Source organism: Neofelis nebulosa, chromosome 2, assembly GCF_028018385.1.
Source record: "Neofelis nebulosa isolate mNeoNeb1 chromosome 2, mNeoNeb1.pri, whole genome shotgun sequence".
In the NCBI taxonomy this organism is placed as follows: domain Eukaryota; kingdom Metazoa; phylum Chordata; class Mammalia; order Carnivora; family Felidae; genus Neofelis; species Neofelis nebulosa.
In genome coordinates this window covers 189,979,547-189,997,698 of record NC_080783.1, presented here as the reverse complement: position 1 = coordinate 189,997,698, position 18,152 = coordinate 189,979,547, and the positions used below count along the sequence as shown (strand labels likewise).

General features: G+C 55.6%; 1 protein-coding gene across 3 annotated transcripts in view; it reads right to left on the bottom strand.

Moving 5' to 3' along the window:
* Positions 1-18,152, bottom strand: part of HIVEP3 (HIVEP zinc finger 3) — a 473,741-nt gene that overhangs the window by 18,401 nt on the left and 437,188 nt on the right. The window lies entirely within an intron of this gene.

Sequence of the window (18,152 nt, the reverse complement as noted above, 5' to 3'; positions counted from 1 at the left end):
CCAAGTGCTCACGCTGTGCTGGGCACTTTACACAAATTGAATCACAGTCACGAGCAAGAGCCCTTCAGAGCTCGAGGCTCAAGCTCCCACAGCCAGAAAGGTATGGAAGGAGGATCTGAATCTGCCCCAAAGCCTATCCGCCTCTCACGACGGGCAACAGTCTGCGAGGAAGCCACCTGGACACTGGTGTGAGGGGAGGTATGAGGGACGGCCATCATTTCCCTGTTCTCAGAGTGAGAAACCAGGAGCCCCGTGCTCTCTGCACGACCCTATCTCCACATGAGCTGGAAAGCTCTCAGGACCCAGATTCCAGCGATCCCCTAGGGTCACAGGAGCAGGGCCAAAAGCTTTCCTAGGGTGGCTCCTGGGGCAGCCAGACCACCTGCCCGGCCTCAGGGCCACCAATGTTCTTGGACCTGAATCAGAATGCTCTTATTTCCACCTAGAAGGAAGCCCATGAGGTTCACTCGATACGATCCTCATCAAAATGCCTTGTTGGCCTGCTATAGATGTGCACGTCTCCTGACTGGGGCAGGAAAGGCTATGATGGAGCCAGTGGAGGGGTTCCTGGATGATTCCAGGAGAGCCTTCTGACTCATGAGGCATGGGTGCCTTAGGGGCGGTGTGGCCTCTTGGCCAGCTGAGCATGCCCCAGAACCCAGCAAGAGGCCTGCCTGTGCCCCACACTCGCACTGCACAACATGTCTCTGCCCGGGGTCCTTGGCACTCAAACTCAGAACAGGCGCAGAGGGACAGGGAGGTGGCTGGGACAGGGTGAGGAGGTTGGGACAGCAGCTGGGACCCAACCCTACTCTGCAGGGACCATCAGCTTATGGCTGCGAGGATGTCACAGGATGACGTGAAAGAAGGGACTCTAAGGGAGGGAGCCAGCAGGCAGTGACAGAGGGATCACTCACACACACTCTCACGCGTACTCACACATACACACGTATGCACACCCACACGCACTCCTACTCATATGCATACACTCTCTCACCATGGACCGCTGTCCACAGGTCCCTACGGGTCCTGGCTTTTGTCACCTCAGCTTCGGCCAACGAATGCCTCTTACGTCATCTAAAACCAGGGCGAAGTGGTATCTTGTGCTCAAGGGGAAGAAATGGAGGCCGTGGGGGTGGTTGGTAGGGAGACACGACTCTCGTCACTCTGCTGAAGAGCACCCTATGGGCAAACAGGGGATGGCGATCTCCCAGTGACAGAGGGTCGCACCCAGACAGCAGGACTCCTGGACCCAAAGCAGCTACCCACACCTGATTTTAATTCCTATGTCCCTCTGTTGCCCCTGGGACCCATTCTGAGATGGAGCATCCTTTTCGCAGCTAGAGAAGTGAGAACGGCTTAGTCTCTTAGCACTGGGGGCTCTGCCGCCACCTGGACACCAACCTCCGCTCAGCCCTGCTCGCCGGGTCCACGACACCCTCCCCCTGCTCCAACGTCCATCGACACAGGCATCCCTCGGTGTCCCCCTTCCCTCCACCCCACTGCTGTGGCGGGTGCTGGGCACTTGGCCCACCATCAGTCTGACTTCTCCTGTATTTGGGCTCCACCCTAGGCTCAAGCCAACTCAGCATCAGGTACTGGAGTCCATCTTCCGAGGCTGCTCTCGGACCCCTCATTTCTTCCTCTACAGCAAGCCTACACGACAAGCTTACGCGTACACACGCGCACAGAAAGGACTCTGTCTGAACCTTCAAGGGTTGTGCCTTGACTCGTGTGCCTTGACCATGGAAGGTGTGTGCAACCTGCTGGGGAGCACAAGGGGGCTGGGAAGGGCCAGGGAGGACAGCGAGAGATGAAAGCTGGTCCAGACAGGGACCAGGAACAAAGGCAAGAGGTGTTAAAACGCCCGGAGGATTTGGTGGGTGAAAGCAGATGAGGTGAGTAGGGCGGGACCAACTGGATCACCATCTCCGTCAGGCTGGAATGAATGCTCTGCTAAGAAGTGTAGACTCCACTCCATCAAAGTTGTCTCAAAGATAAAGTCTCCGACAGAAGATGCTTCCCTGGCAGCACGGGGAATGGTGTGGAGGAGGAGAGACTTCGAGTCCCTGTAAGAGGCACATGTCATAGGACAGGCGGCCATCTGGAGGGGGTAGGGGTCACAGTGACGCAGAAACAAAGATCAGAGTTTTCAACTTGGCTGGTTCGAGTGATACCATCTGGGGGCTTGGAGGGAAGCAATGCAGGACTCTAGTCTTTTGCTGAGTGTGAGATGCCTGTGAGGAGGACTTGAAGAAATGCCCAGGACACGGCTGGAAATCCTCAGGACTCGGCATATGGGACGCGCAGATTTGTGAGGGGGAAGCTGACCACTCAGGACGGGATTGAAAATAACAGGAGGACAGCGTAAGGGCCTAGAAGCCTCCCAAATGTGAGGGGGGGCAGAAAGACGGCACCAAAGCAGCAACTTCCTGGTAGCTCAGGAGGTTTGGAAGCCAGGGGAAAGGGGCTGGAGGGGGCAGTGGCCAGCTGAGCCAACGTCACGGAGATATGGAAGAGGATAGTTACTGAGGGGCCTCGGGCCTTGTCGAGGGCAGTCCTGGTTGAATGGCTCGGAGCCTATGATTTCTCTGCTCCTTGAAAGCTGGGACCAGGATCCATAAAGCTTTACAGCTTTGTGGTTCCCAAAGGGCCCAACCCAAGGACAGGCTTGGGGCAGCCGTCCTGTGTGGGCTGGACCCTCCTCCTGGGTAGGACCATCCCCCACTTCTCACTTCCCTCCCTCCCCCCCGCTCCCCACCCTGCACGCCGGGTCGGGATCAGCCCCCCCTTGTTTGTGTAGAGGTCCCACCCCTTCCCCAACAGCTCCAAAGCCTCTGCCTCTGCTTTCTGGCACATTCCGCCATCATGGACCACACACTCAGTTCAATCTTGTCACTAACTGACCAACCAACTGCAAAGCCTCCCTGGACCCGCACCCACTCCAGCGACTGCTCCCTCTGCTTCCTTTCTCAGCCCAAGCCTGGAAAGGATGGTCCATGCTTGTTTGTCCATGCCTCCTCACCACCCCAACTCCTGAGCCCCCACAACCCAGCTTCCCTGGCCGGCTGTCCTTGCCAAGGTCACGGGTTGCTAAATCCAAAGGACAGCTGCCTTTTCCTGTCTGCCCTTTGGCCTGCTTTCCAGAGGCGCCTGCTTGGCTTGGTGACCCTTCTCTGCAAGCTCCTTCCTTACCCCTCTCCAGGCTCCAGCCTGCACTCTCCTCTCCTCACCCCTCCCAGTGAACCCCCTCTGTGAACACCTGACTTATCACCCAACAGCCAATGGATACGCTGTTCTCTCCAGCTCTGACCTCTCTGCTGTACATCCAGCTACCCCCTCAGTATCTCGCCTGGTGGTCATCAGGCACCTTGCACCCACGTGCCCAGAACCCTGTTCCCATGTCCCTCCTTCAGTACCACCTCCTTCTGGGTGCCTGTCTCCGTAAATGGCATGCACACCTCTGCGGCTGGTGAGGCCGGCAGCCTGGGCTTCCCCCTCAGTGCCTCCGCTGCCTTCTCTCTTTATACTCAGTCCATCACCACAGCCCTGACCAAGTATGGTCCAAGGAGACCCGCCTCCTGCCCGGACTAGCCAGGGCCACCAGCCTCTCCCCCTTGAGGCGGCATCTTTTCTCCACAGAGCAGCCAGAAGGGCTTTCCCTTCTGCCTCTGGGAGTCCTGTCTCTCCTCCCAGCCTGGGGGCGACGCCCCCCCCCCCCCCCCATCTCCCTCAGGATAAAGCCCTGCCCCTGCACCGCCTGGCCCTGCTACCTCTCCAGAGCCCCGCTCCCCACTGTGCCAAACATCATGGGGCCTCAGTGTCCCTTTCCTCTGGCCTTCCGCCCTCCCCAGCACCACCCCCCTCCATCTGACCAGCTCCTCTGCTCCTTCAGGACTTTGCCAAAAGGTCCCTTCCTTTGGAGCCCTCTCTTCCACCTCTGAGCCTGGGGGTCCCACCTGCTCCTCCTTCACACTGTCGAGCTGTGGTTTTCTCACAAGCGTGGTCCCCATGATCCCCACGAAGGAGGGACTGTGTCCGCCTCAGCGCTTGGCCTATCCCCAGGGCTTAGCACAGCGCCTGACACCCAGCAAGTGCCCGGCACATCTGACTGCACACGAGAAAGCCAAACCCAGGCCTTCTCTCCCTGGCTCTGCTATAATCAGCCTCTCAGCCTTGACATCCCCACTCGCGGAGGCTAGAGCACAGGCTCAACCCAATGCTGTGGCCACCCCACGGGCCACATAGCCAGGTCCTCCTAGCCACGATGGACTGGCTGAACACTCCCCACTCCCCGGTAGCAACTGTTCTGCTCACAGGATGTAGGTCAGTATGAGACCTGGGTCCAAGTTCTGGCTCCTGCTTGAGCTTGCCGGGTGACCTTGGGTAGGTCGATTTCAGTCCCTTGGAAACAATCCATCTTCACTGCCCAGAGATACACCAAGCACCGTCACATGCCCCGACCTCAACCAGTCCTCTCATCAGCCCTTTACCATTGTCCCCATTTTACAGAAAAGGGAACCAAGGCCCAAGAAGTTTAAGTGATGTGGCCAAGATCAGCCCATCAGCGATCTTTCTGCCCAGCTCCCCATCTCTGCACAGACTTGCTGCACAAATACTTTCAGATGATGTTGCCCAAGGTTTCCTTAGCACTTTCCTTCTCCAGGGTTCCCAGGGCCCTGTAACACTGCAGACAAACAAGAACAGCATCGTTCTCCACCCAGCCCTTCCTGAAAGGGCCGCCAGCGCTGGGTGGGACCCACAGGTGTTGACAGCTAACAGAAAAATGCCCTGCAGAGAGCCGGGGCAGGAAACCAGAAAACCATGGTGGGGCCTCTAGGGGCCCAGTCCTGCCTCCCAGGTTTGCTGGCCCCTCCCCGTCTGCCTAAGGCTGCCCTTGATCCAGGGCGGAGAAGTGAGGGACCCCCTGCCTGTTCTGGGGCCACAAGACAGTCCATGCTGACAGGCCTGGAAGCAGCTGACTCACAGCTCCCGGGACAGGGAGCCATTTCTCTGAGCCCCACCTACCTGCCTGTCTTCTGCTTCCCTGACAAACCAGTATCAGCCAGTCCTCAAAATGTTTGGTTTTGTTCTTCGAGAAAAATAGGTGTTTCTCTGGGTTCCAGAATGTCTTAGTTAGAGGGACCTTGAGACCACACAGCTTAACTCCCTGAGGCCCAGACTTGTGATGGCCAGGCAGCAAAGCAGCTGAGCAGAGCCCGGCCAGTCCGACCATGGCCGTGGCACCAGACCCCCTGCCTGGACGCAGCTTTCAGTTCTGCCGCCTTCGGTCAAGCAATGAACAAGGCTGGTGGGAGAGGTCTGGAGGTGCCAGGATCTTCAAGAGCGTCTTATTCTATTCCTCTAATAGAGACGCAAACAGAAACGGAGAGGTTGAGTGTCTTGCCAAAGTGACAAGGCAACTAGAAAGAGGTGACGCAGAGCCTGGAACCCAGATCTGCCCCCAGTGCTCTTACACACGACACGGTATGACCTCCTGCCTCCTGCTGCTTCTCCTCCAATCCCGTACCTGAGGATGCCGAGCTCCCGGACTATGAGCATTCAGCACATGACCCCTTGGCTTGGGGCTCTAGACTCCTCACGGACATTTCTGAAAATTGCAGCTTCCACCAGGCATGCTGGAACTCTGTGTACGTGGCACATCCCTCTGCTCCAGGTCCCAGAAGAGGGGATGTGGTGGAAATTAAATGCATTTCAGTCAAGGTGATGGGGGAGTTGTTCTTGGCTCTGCATATGACAAAGATCCAGCAATGGAGTGGCTCTGTGAGGTAGTGAGCTCCCTGTCACTAGCACTGTTCACCCAGAGGCCAGATGAACAGGCTGGGAGACCAAGGAGCAGGAGGAAATTCACGGCTACTGCATGCCCGTGACACGGCCAGCTCAGTGACAGAAGGGGAACAGCTTGTTTACTCCTACGACCTGCTGTAAAATGGGCATATTTAGCCACTAAATATTTCATGTTGATTCCAATAAAAATAAATAGACCTATTTATTCCTGCACAAATGGAGGCAGGAATGGGGAGGGTGGCAAGAGGGACTAAGCAAGCAGCGGTGGCATGGGGGTGGGGGCTGAAGCGGGCTAGAAAACAGGATACAGTCCCTCTCTAAAGGGACAGTGGCTATACCTTTCCAGCCATGTGTTGCATGATGTTGGCTGATCTTCCAGGTTTTCGAGAAAACCACAAATACAGATTAAAAAAAAAAATGAATATTAGTCTACTCTTATATAGCTCTCCCTGGGTACCAAGCACTATTTAAAATGCTTTCTATGCATCACCTCATTTAAATCACATGGTGGCCCGTTAAGACAGGGGCTCTAATCATCCCCATTTACACCTGAGGAAATGGAGTCACAGAGAGGTTAAGTAACCTGCCCAAGGTCACACAGCCAGTAAGTTAACAGCTAGAGTTTGAACACAGGTCACATGTTACAAAGTTCAGGTGCTTAACTGCTATGAAATCACCTGTTTTAAGAGACACAATTCAAGGCAAATAAAATAGAAGGAGAGGCAGATCCAGCCCAGAGCTAAACTTCTGGTTCAAAGTAATTTCCCCAAGGTCACGAAGCTGGTTGGGGCACGTCTGACCTTCATGACCATGACTTTTTTCTCCACCAAGCTGCGTTTTTCTCTTAAATGAGGGGGGTGAACTCAATGGCCTCCAAGTCACCTTCCTAATCTGAGCTCCTATGAAGCTTTTCTGTGGGTATGTTCTTGACCTCTCCATTTATTATTAATATTTTATCATTAAACTCTCACCAGTCCTCCAAATTTGCAGATCATCACTCTAAGCAAAAGCAAGATGCGATCGGAAACACGCACACCGTTGCTCTAAGTCCCACTTTTGCAGGGAGCCTGTCCTCTGAAGTGAGGCTTAGAGTCCATTCCCAGGGGTCACTGTGCCCCCATGAGGTCAGGCCACAGTGAGCCCGTCAGCTTGTCTGCAGTGACACACTCCTGGGGGAGCTCAAAAGGAAAGGACATGGGAAGAGGAACAAGTGCCAGGTGGCAGAGGCCACTGAGCTGTGTACCTGTCACAAATATTTAGTTGCCAAGAGGTAGGGAACACACCCCTTGGTGAAAAATAAACTCGGGAGGCTGGGCTGTGGGCCACAGGGGAAGTTCTCGCTAGATTCTCCTAGATTCTCCTTTTGCTGGGTTCTGCAGAGATGACATTACATCACAACATCTGGGGTCGGGGGCATTTAATGGGCAGTCCAGGGACAGGCCTGCTGGGCCAGGAATGCCACAGCACCTGTGTAATTCAGGCATGGGCACAGAGCCCACCTGTGGAGTGTCTATTTTAAGCAGTACTCTGTGTATTTACTCAATAATACTTACGAAGGCCTGGTCTGAGCCTGAGGCTGGGCCAGGGCCAGAAATACAAAGCTAAATAAGACTTTGACCTTGGTCTCAAGTGTGAATTAACAGGTACTTAAAAGATCATAAAACAAAGACAAAACAGAAGCCCCTCAATGTACAAAGTGCCATGGATGATCGGAGGAGGGCCAGCGAGGGGGAGGGGGAGGGGGTCTTAGGTGGTTTTCCTGGAAGAAATGCTTTTCATCTGGTAATGTATGGAGTCCAAACCTGGGCAGAGGCAGGGGCAGGAGGAAAGAAGACAGATTCCAGAAGTCGGGTGGCCTGACAGAGGCGGGAGGGGAGACCAGGTCAAGGAGCCTAATTTTCTACCTTCCAGAAGGACCACCCCCACTGACGTGAGTCCTTGTCCATTTCGCAGGCTTGCATTTGTGGCACTGGACCATTCCCTGGTTTTACCATCACGACTTGTCATTCTAGGGGCACATCAGTAGACAGCACCAGCTGCCCAGGAGACAGCAGCAGCTCTGGGGACCCAGCAGGCACAGATCTAAGAATAGGAGGTGCCTTTTATTCTAAAGACACTGGTACAGTCGGTGGAGATATTGTGGAGTGAATGACCAAGTGAAGACATCCAGAACCACCGGCTAGGGTCAAAAGAATGCAGCCAAAGGCCCTGTTTCCGAGCAGACAGGGAGATCAGGGAGGGGGGCAGGAAGCCAGAAGCTGGGCCTCTCATGTTCGGAGAAGTGAAACCACCAAAGAGGCGTGCACTCCTTACATGTGTACCTTATACAGGGCTGCTCCAGCCTTCAGCAGGCCCTGGCGCGCAGGGTTCTAGAACAATGACTTTCACTCAGGGAGGTGGGGAGGCTGAGCGCGGGGGTTCTGCACCCTCCCTTTCCCCTCCGCATTGAGCTACTTCTCAGACCAGGCATCTATGTAAACTGAACCCTGTAGAAAAGAGTTTTGTTCATTGTGGGCGCCTGGGTGGTTCAGTAGGTTAAGCGTCTGACTCTTGGTTTCGGCTCAGGTCATGATCTCACAGTTCACAGGATGGAGCCCCAAGCTGGGCTGTGTAGTGACAGCATGGAGCCTGCTTGGGATTCTCTCTCTCTCTCTCTCTCTCTCTCTCTGCCCCTCCCCTGCTTGCGCTCTCCCTCCCTATCTCAAAATAAATAAAATATAAACATTGGAAAAACAGAGTTCTGAGAATTTAAAAACGATTTGAAAATTACTGTTAAAGAACATCCATGCTGGGCAGGACCTTAAAACCTCAGACTTCCGGCGAGGGGGGGGTGCGGGTGGTGGAGCGTTGTGAATCCTCTGATGTGGTCATTGTCAGGCCCGTGGGTACACATTGTCCTATGAGTGCACACGCCTTGGCACCTGGGGTCTCACGGTTTCCGGGGAGCTCTTCTTCCATGAAGCGAAAGTTGTCAACCTGTGTTCCCACCCGAGTCTGAGCTCTGGCTAGTGCTACTCCGCTTCACGTGACAGTGTCCAAAGCGTGCCACTCCACCCAAGACTGCTTTCCTCCAGGCCTGTCATTGCTATAGTCCCAGCTACTCCACTCAGGGTGGATGCCGATTCCTTCTCAGACCGGCCCAGGTCCCTCCAGGTTGCCCTTTGTAAGATGGAATGGGCCATAAGCACCCAGGGGCCCCTCGGGGGGTGGGGGTGGGGGGCTGGACCCAGCCCAGCTGAAGCAGGACTGGGATCACTTGGTTCCTCCAGCTTCCCTTCCTTTTTCCCCAGACAGGAAGCAGGCTCAGAATAGGAACATGACCAGATCCTGGAGATTGAACACCTGTCTTATTCTTTACTAAAAAAGCACCAAAAAGAAAGTCAGCCAGGGTCAGAGGTGTAATCTCTTATCACGGAAAAAGAAAGGGCTGTCATTTGTTGAGCACTGAATCTGTGACAGGTGTTTTTTCCAGGAATTCTGCTGTGGAAGCCACAACACAATTCTGTAGGATCAGTGCCAGGAACTGAGGCGGGAAGGTCACGTCGAGGCTGGCTTAGGAAAGTCTCAGATGCCAGCACAAAAGCTGGGCCTGTGTCTAGCAGGCAGTGGGGGATGGGGAAGGTGTTCAGTCCGAGTGGTGTTCTGGAAGCACATGCTGAGGCCGCAGTGCGGCCGCAGCTAGAAGGGACACTGCCCAAGGCTGTCTTAGAGTAGCAGCTGCTGAAATGTGTATACACTAAGTGCCTGATCAATGCTTGTGAGCCATGGCTATCGACTGCTGTGCCACTGTGGCCTCTAAAGCCTCAGTGTCTCCTGCAGCACAGAGACACAAATATGCACTGAGAGGCAAATGAGAACAGGCCGTGCAGCGTATTCGAATCTCACAGTGAATGCAAGATCTCCTCCTGGGAAGGTGTCCCCCAGTAATAGCTTTCCTAGGGGGCAGTGAAGTGCAGCAATGAAGAGAATCGGACTTAGGAGCCAGAATTCCCGAGGCTGAAACCAGGCTTTGCCCCTTATTAGCTCTGTGACCTTGGACAGGTTACTTAACCTCTCTGTGCCTCAGTTCCTTAATCTGTAAAATGGAGATAATGTCCTATTTCTTGACCTGGGGGTAGGTGAGCATAGTTACAGAGGTGTATTCATTGTGTAATGGCTCATGGACTGTGTACTTATGACTTGGATTGCTTTTTCTATGTATGATAGGTTTCCACTTAAAAACTACTGAAAAATAATAGTATATACTCATAGGATTATTGTGAGGCTAATTTCCTTAATACAGGTTACATGCTTAGAACAGTGCTTGCTCTCTCTAGCACTCTGTTAGCACTCACTACAGTTAAATTTACTCTTGGGGTGTCTGGGTGGCTCAGTTGGTTAAGTGTCCGACTTTGGCTCAGGTCATGATCTCACAGAGTTCACAAGTTCGAGTCCTGCATCGGGCTCTGTGCTGACAGCTCAGAGCCTGGAACCTGCTTTGGATTCTGTGTCTCCCTCTCTCTCTCTCTGCCTTGCCCCCCCCCCCCCCCACTCTGTCTCTCTCAAAACAAACATTAAAAATTTTTTAAATTTATTCTTCACCAATGTAAGGAAAACCAAACGGCCCAGTTTTCTATAGATGGAGAAGCCTGGAGATGTCCCTCTCACCCAAATCAGAAAGGAAGGCAATGGTTTGGTGCTACAATGCCCTTAGAACTGTCCATCTGGGGCCACATAGGCACCAGCTGATAGAGTAAGCAGTTACCGATGGAGGCTCCGCCCCCTCATCTCCTTTGCCTCCTCCCCAGCCCCGCCAGGTTTGCAAAGGAATCCAAAACATGCTGATGGGGATGCGGGTGCCCTGGGAAGCCTTTTAAGACCGCAGCCAGCGGAGGCGATGGTGGTGAGGAACCAGTTCCGGTGTTGAAGATGGAGCTGCTGACTTGGAATGGGAAACATGCCAGCATCCAAACTTTCAGGTTGAATCCATGGCCGAGGCAGCTTCGGCTCCCCCTGTGACACGTGACCCACACAACAGGGGGCTTGACCAGTCTTAGACTCCAGCTGTCCACGTGAGAATACTTTTGAAACGGGAATCAGTAGGACGAAGGATCAAGGTCCAGATAAAGAAAAGGCAGCAGCAGGAAGTGCAGCCTCAGGGAAGTTAACCAAACCCTTAGAAGCCATGTCAGGAGGATACAGACGCAAAATGCCTAAGAGCTTTCCAAGGAATTCCAAGCTTAAGAATAAAGGGTTATTTGCGCTTGCCAACTGCAAAACAAGACTCCCCTGGTAGGGGGCGCTGTGCCAGTTTTAACTGTACACCTAGCCTTTCTCCAACCCGTCACCTTAACTGTGTGACCATTCAACACTGCAGCCAAATTAGTGTCATCACGAGGGGAACGTGGAGGGGAGGGGGCATGGCAATAGTTACAAGCTGGAGTGGTCACGTCACGGACAATCTGAGCTCCTGCTTGCCTATCACATCTCACCTTCCCTTCCGTTAAAACTTTCTTTCTTTTTTTTTTTTTTAATGTTTATTGATTTTTGAGATAGAGAGATACAGAGCATGAGCGGGGGAGGGGCAGAGAGAGAGGGGGAGACACGGAATCCGAAGCAGGCTCCAGGCTCTGAGCGCTCAGCACAGAGCCCGACGCGGGACCCGAACCCACGAACTGTGAGATCATGACCTGAGCCGAAGTCGGACGCCCAACCGACTGAGCCACCCAGGCGCCCCCCACCCCCCCGTTAAAATTTTCAATGCTTTGGACAGTTCTCAGCACGACAGACGGAAGAGGCACTTTGCATAGAGGCAGGCAGGGTGGGAAGACGTGGCAAAACCCAGAGCTCCTACGTTAAGATCAGACTGAGACCTGCCGCCACCAGCTCGGCTCTCCTTCAGAAATGCCATTTCCGTGAAGTCTGGTCCGAGATGAAGAGGCACGCGGGCCAGCTAGCAGAGAACACGTCACCGGTCCCCAGCACGGTGAAGGTGGAGCTGAGCGTGAGCAGGTACTGGACGTGAGAAAGCAGAGACGGGGTATGAAATGAGGCAGAGGCGGCTGCAGAGGCGGCAGAGGCTGGTTCTTTTGAAATCCTCAAAGGTCAGTGAAGGGGATGTCGAAGCTTCTCAAGCCCCTGGAGAAGTTTCTCTTGGACTGGGAACCGCACCTCAGACAGAGCCGTCGTCACGCTCCGTCCTCAGGCACCTGACAGCCTGCATCTCTGGGAGCCAGTTACCCTGCTTCTGTGACCCCCAGTCTCAGCCTGGGGCCGCAAGCCTCAAGAGGTCACAGCTTCTGACACAGCCCCAGAAGGCTCTTCATCTTCTGGCGGGAGCTCTATATCACCTTTATGGTCAAGGTGAAGTTGGAAAGTCTCCCGTCTGACAGACTTGCTGAAGGATGGTTTGGCCCACTGGCTGCTGGACTTGGCATGACTTCTGAGCTACACGTTTGCACTGGACGGACAAGATCAGCAACAGCAATACCAATGGCGCATCTATGATCACTTAGCACGACCGAGGCATCTTCCTCGTTACGGGAGCTCAAGCACCCCTTGTGTGTCGCACTGTTCCTCTTTTTCCGATGAGGAAAAGGGAGGCTCAGAGAGGTCACATCACCTGCCCGAGGTCACACAACCAGTGAGCAGCTGAGGCAGGACACCGAACCCCCAACGCTCTTCTCTGGCTCACACGCCCTTCCAGCTCTCACGGCTGGAGAAGATGCTGCTGATGGGGCGCCTGTTCTCCAGAGCGTGGAAGGAGAGAGGGAGAGGGCAGAGATGTCCATCCCTCGCCACAGCCGCTGGGGAAGCACTGCCATGTCCACCATCTCCATGCACCAGCGTTTGGTGAGGTCCACCCGGGGCCGGGGCGGGGCAGCAACGGGGTCTCATCAGGAGCCGGCCGTGCAGGCGGCCGAGCGTCAGAGGATGCAGAAAGTAGGGCGCCCCAGTGCATGGAGCTGTGGTGGAAAGGACACAGATCCGGAACCAATAGGGCTGGCTTTGGTTCCCAGCTCTGCTCCTCACTATCTGAGCCATAGGTAAGTTCCTTTGCTTCTCTGAGCCTTGACCCCCCTCAACTGGAGAATGGGCATGTGTGCGTGTGTGTATAACGTGTACAAATACGGCTTAGCAGGTGGTGATGAGGATTAGAAATTCTATTTGTGAGGTGCTTAGTGCTCAGTTCTGTACCCGGGGGCACAGCAGGCACCCAACAGACGATGGCTGCGGTTACTGCAGATGGAGATGAAGGGGGGACGACGGGGGGGGGCACTGCCGTCGGAACAGGGCTCGGCCCAAGGGGCCACGTGCTGCACCTCGACCGGTGGTCACTAGAGCTGAAGTCAGTTATACCTGGGGTCCTTCCTGAGTATGCATGGTGAGTGCTGCCGGCGGGGAAGGCAGGTGGGGCTGAAGCAGGCTCCCCGCGGGGCCGGAGAATGGTCAACCCCTGGGCACAGAAAAGCAAGCGCCGCTTTTCTCAGCAGGCCGAGAGCTGACAGAGGAGAGTTCCAGACAGAGAACAGAAGGAGCTCTCAAGAGGGTCCAGCTACACCGATAGAACAGATACACCAGAAAGGTTTTAAGTAAGGAGACCCCGGTGTATGAGGGCGTGTGCCTTACCCAAGGTCGCATGGACGTTGATGGCAGAGCCGGGACTACGACCAAAGACTCCCCCCTCCCAAGGCAGGGCTGATGTGACTGGGCGTGCCCTCGTTACAGATGACCGGGACCGCTCCCCACACACTTCCCTGCACTCGGCCGGGTGCCCAGTGGAGAACTGAGTCAACACGGTGTCTCCAGAAAGCCACGGGCAGCCCTCCAGCAGCACTGGCCAGGCCGGGACCGAGTGTCACTTACAACTGCTATTTACAGCACGCGGTGCCTTTCAGAGTGACCCTGTGGCTATAGAGCTAAGTCCAGATAAGATGCAGAGTCAGCTCTAAGTGGCTGAAAGGGAACAGATCCTGCTAACATTTCCTGCAGATCCTCTGGCGTTTGCCGAGAATGGGGACAGACGCTGAAGCACCCTCCAGCCCCCGGGTTTCAAAACAGCCTATGACATAGAGATAGTTGTCCCTGTTCCGGAGATGGAGACACTGAGCTCAGAGAGGCACGGCGACTTGCTCTCAGCCACACAGCTAGTAAGTGGCACCATATATATCACACCAAAGATCATTCGTATTGTGCCGCTGCCTACATTTTTAAACGTACATGTTTAAACCACGCATGGATTTTACGAAGTGGAGTTCCCCTGCCTGGGGGCTTTAAGGCCAGCCATCAGGGGAAACATCCGTTTGTCTGACCAAACAGAAAATAAAAATGTCAAGTTAAGGGAAGATAACAGGTCCTGGGGGTTCAGAAGGAGAGATGAAGTCTGGCAGGCGGTGGCAGGGTGAGGAAGGTCAGGGAGGCGCCATGGGAATGATCCCTGATGGACAGGTCAGCTGTGACGATTTGGGGTTGAAGAGGGGGAGGGGGCCTTCCAGAGAGGAGGGAACAGCATCAGCAAAGGCACTGAAGCAGAGAAGCATGGGTCACGCAGAGGCCAGGGCAGGGGGAAGAGACTGAGGAGGCGGTGCTTTGGAGGGAACCGGAGGGAACTGGGGCGCCAGCAAAGACTCTTTCTGAGCCAGGCTTTAGGGCCAACTGCACGGTGGAGTCATAGAAATGCCAAGCTTTGGGGATTTAAAAATAGCTCCAAATGCACGACGTGTTTACAATTTACAGTAATTCCTATTTGTTCATCCTCCCTGTCCTCTCACAAAAATGAAATGAATGGAAAGGGACAGAGGTCCTTCCCCACCCGCAACCGACAGCTGTGGCGGGACCCCAGGCCCCTCCCCCACCTCCCCACCTCTCTGGTTGCCCCCCCCCCACCCGCTCACAGCCGCTTCAGGCCGCATCAGCTCCCTGTTCTCGCAGCCTCCGGCCTTCCCCTCTGCCAGTTCGTTCATCTGGAACAATTCTCCCCCACCCTCCAACCTGCCCCTGCCCATGCCTTTGTCAAACTGCTGCCCGTCCTCGGAGGTGCTTCCAGAGCGGTGCCCGGTCCTCCTGTTCGATGGCCGCCTGCGCAAAGCCATCCAGGTGTCAGAGTGGAGGGACAGGGCCCCGTAAGCTGACGCTCACTGCACGTCTGCGGGTGCCGGCACACGCATGGTAACACGTTCAGTCCTAGCACAGCCCTAGTACTCTCCCCGCTTTGCAGGTGACAAAGGGAGGCACAGAGAGGTTACACACCCAGCAGGTGACGGAGCAGGGACTCAAGCCCAGGTGGGCTGGCTCGAGGCTGCGGTCCTGGACCCCCCAGTCCAGCCTGTGTCCAGCTTTCCCAATGACACTGCTCTGCCTCCCCATACAGGCCGCTTCCATACTTCCCAGGGCCCCTGTCCCAGCTTGCCCCAAATCACACGGCCCATCTGGGCAGAGCCAAGGCCGCTCCCAGGTCTCCTGGACTCCAGACGCAGCGATTCTCCCCAAAACCATAGAAAAGGACCCAGCCCAGAGTGTCCAACCTCCAGTTCCTTGCTGCCTCCTTCCAATTCTTGCCATGCCCTACCCACCGGAAGTGATCTTCTAGGAGGACTGTAAAGGGCTGCGGTGATGCTCCAGGGGCTGGTGTTTCAGAACCCAGCCCGAGGACCCCCATCTTGCGGTCTCCAGAGTCAGAGCTCAGAGACAGGCCTCCTGAGCATGCCCCTGTGTGTCCTGTCCCCTCCCCCGCCCCCGCCAGGCATCATCCTAAGGCCTCACCGTCACAGAACTGCAGGTTTCGTGTGTTGTTTTACGTTATTTCTAACACACGTTAAAATAGAACGTGACAGAGGAAATAAGGAGCATTTGTCCATGTACTGCCCAAACTCACGCTGATGGTTTGCGTCACAGCCTGAGGGAGGCTCTCACCCAGGTAGCTGCAGACACAAAGCACCTGCCGTGAAGCAGGCTGACATGGGCAGGAGCCAAGTGCCCAGGAGTCCAGGGAGGGAACGCGGCCTGTGAGGAATTCCTGGAAGGGTGGAAGCAGAGTTCCGAGCGTTGTGAGCTTGTGCTGTGATTCTCTGGGAGGAGAGTGACAGTGTCCCCTAGGCCCACCCAGCAGGTGGGGTGTTGAGAGCGCCCCCCGGGGCCCCATGGCGGATGGCCAGGCCTGTCTACCGAGGCTGCTGGGACCCCAACCGGCTCCTCTGGGCCGTGCTGCAGAGACCAGCCCTTGACCCCCATCTCATCGTTGTACTGGAGAGAAAGGCTCCCCCTGCCAGTGTGGTCTGACGCCAGCGAACCTGGGGGAGCCCTGCTTGCTGTTTTCAGTGTGCTGTTTGGACTGAGAGGGACTCCTGCCACTCTGGGCAGAGGAGACCCAAGGAAGCGAGGGGAAGGGCACCCCCCCTTTGATGGGGACATGAGCAGGCGTGAGGCCCCATCCTGCTGGACCCCAGGCAGAGCCTGACTACATTCACAGCAGCTTCTCCTCTGCCTCAAGTGAGAGTCGACCTTCGGGGGCCATTCAGAGGGACGGGGCAGACTAAGGCCTCCAAAACGGGGAAGGGAGAGAGCCTAGATCAGTGTGGGGACACCCGTGGGTTCCTGCAGCAGCCAGACCCCCCGATATCCTGCTGGGGTCCAGGCGGACAGCACCCGTCTGTCTGGCGAGGCTGCAGCCGGGCCCAAGTCCCACCTCTGCTGCATCCTTCCATCCCCGGTGGGAGTTCCTGGGTCACTGCTCACCCTGTGGCTGGCCCCCTGGGAACCAGGGGTCCCCTGGGCCCAGACCCATTCAAATCCCATCCCCTGCTCTGCCCCATGGGGCTCCCGTTGGTCACAGAGAGGATGCAACTCCCCAGCTGCCTCCCTCACTCGAAGGATGCACCACTCACTGTGATGGTGAGAACCCAGAGTCCACAGAGAGCCACCGCCAGTGGGTTACAGCCCTTAGGAAAATCACGCTTCTCAGAATCTGCTCCTGAGCTTGCAGGCTAAGCAGTCCCAGAAACTTCTGAGAGACAGATCGGAGGCAGCCCAGCTGCCCGATCTGCTGACGTTTGAAAGTCTACAGGAACTGGCCTCCTCCTCTTTGTCAGGGGATGGCTCTCCTTCCTTTTGAATCAGCCTGCATCCGATCTGGCCGCCACTGGGTGAATACGCTTTCCTACCTGACCCCTTAGAGATCCTTCCCCAGGCTGTACAGCACAGCCTATGGACAAGCCTCCCTGGCCCTCTGGACCCTGCCAGCTGCCTCCACTCCTTGCCACCATCCCTGGGGAGATGCCCTCCCTGTTCCTGGCTCCAGTCCCCGGAAGCCCTCGCCTGGCCCCTGGCTGGCTGCCTCCTGGCCCCAGTCTGCCAGCCGTACTTGCCAGAAGGTCACAAGGCCTCACTCACAGCCTGGCTTCTTGCTGGCTGCCTCAGGCTCGTTTTGGCTCTTGTGTCCTGCCCGGTCTGTTGCCACCATGTTCCTGGGAACCTGCCTGCCTGGCACACCAGGCCCCCTGCTGCCCGGCTCCGGCCCAATCTGTCTTCTGCTGGCTGCTATGCCCCAGGACATACCTCCCTCAACCCTCCTGCCAGCTGGGCTGTCCCTCTTCAGTCTGTAAGCCACCCACAGTGACAGATGACACCCATCCACATCATGGGTCCGAAATTCTGCCTGGACTTCAGGCCCCACTCGTCCCTTGGTCTGATGCCCTCAGCTCCCCCTCTTGGCCTTGGCTGACTCCACTTGTCCAGAAATCTGCCCAGCAGCCCCTGACAGCCCATATCCCTTTTCAACTCTTTCCTCGATTTCTGGCTTCCTCAGTCTCTTTTCTTCCGAGCCAAATTTATTCTCTCTCTTTTTTATCTTACGTTTCTATTTTGGAACTGTTACAAACACACAGAAAAGTTAAAAGCATAGTGGGGGGAAACAACTTTCTCCCCGAACCATTTGAGAGCAAGTTGCCAATTCCATGTCGCATTCTCCCCCAACGCTTCGGTGCCCAGCTCCTCCCTCCAAGGCCACCCCAGGCCTCCCCATCTGGTCATGCTCCACCGGCCCCAGTCATGGCCCACCGCCTGGGGACGGGTGCCCTCCTCAACCTGCGTGGGTTGTGGCCCCCCAACCAGGCCACCCTATGTTGTCTCTAGAACCAAAGGAAGCCTGTGGGGTTGGTCATCTCTCTTCATGGGAGCTGAAGGCACCGCACGTTTCCAAGGCAGTACCATTCCAGAACCATCTCCCTGCTGTCAGTACAGTCACATACCTCACACACACCTATACACGTATGACACCACCTTCCTTCCTGCCTCCCACTGGCACGTTCTGAGGGGGGGTCAACAGGATGGCTTCCGTCATTAACATGCTGTGTTAATGTCTCCCTAGG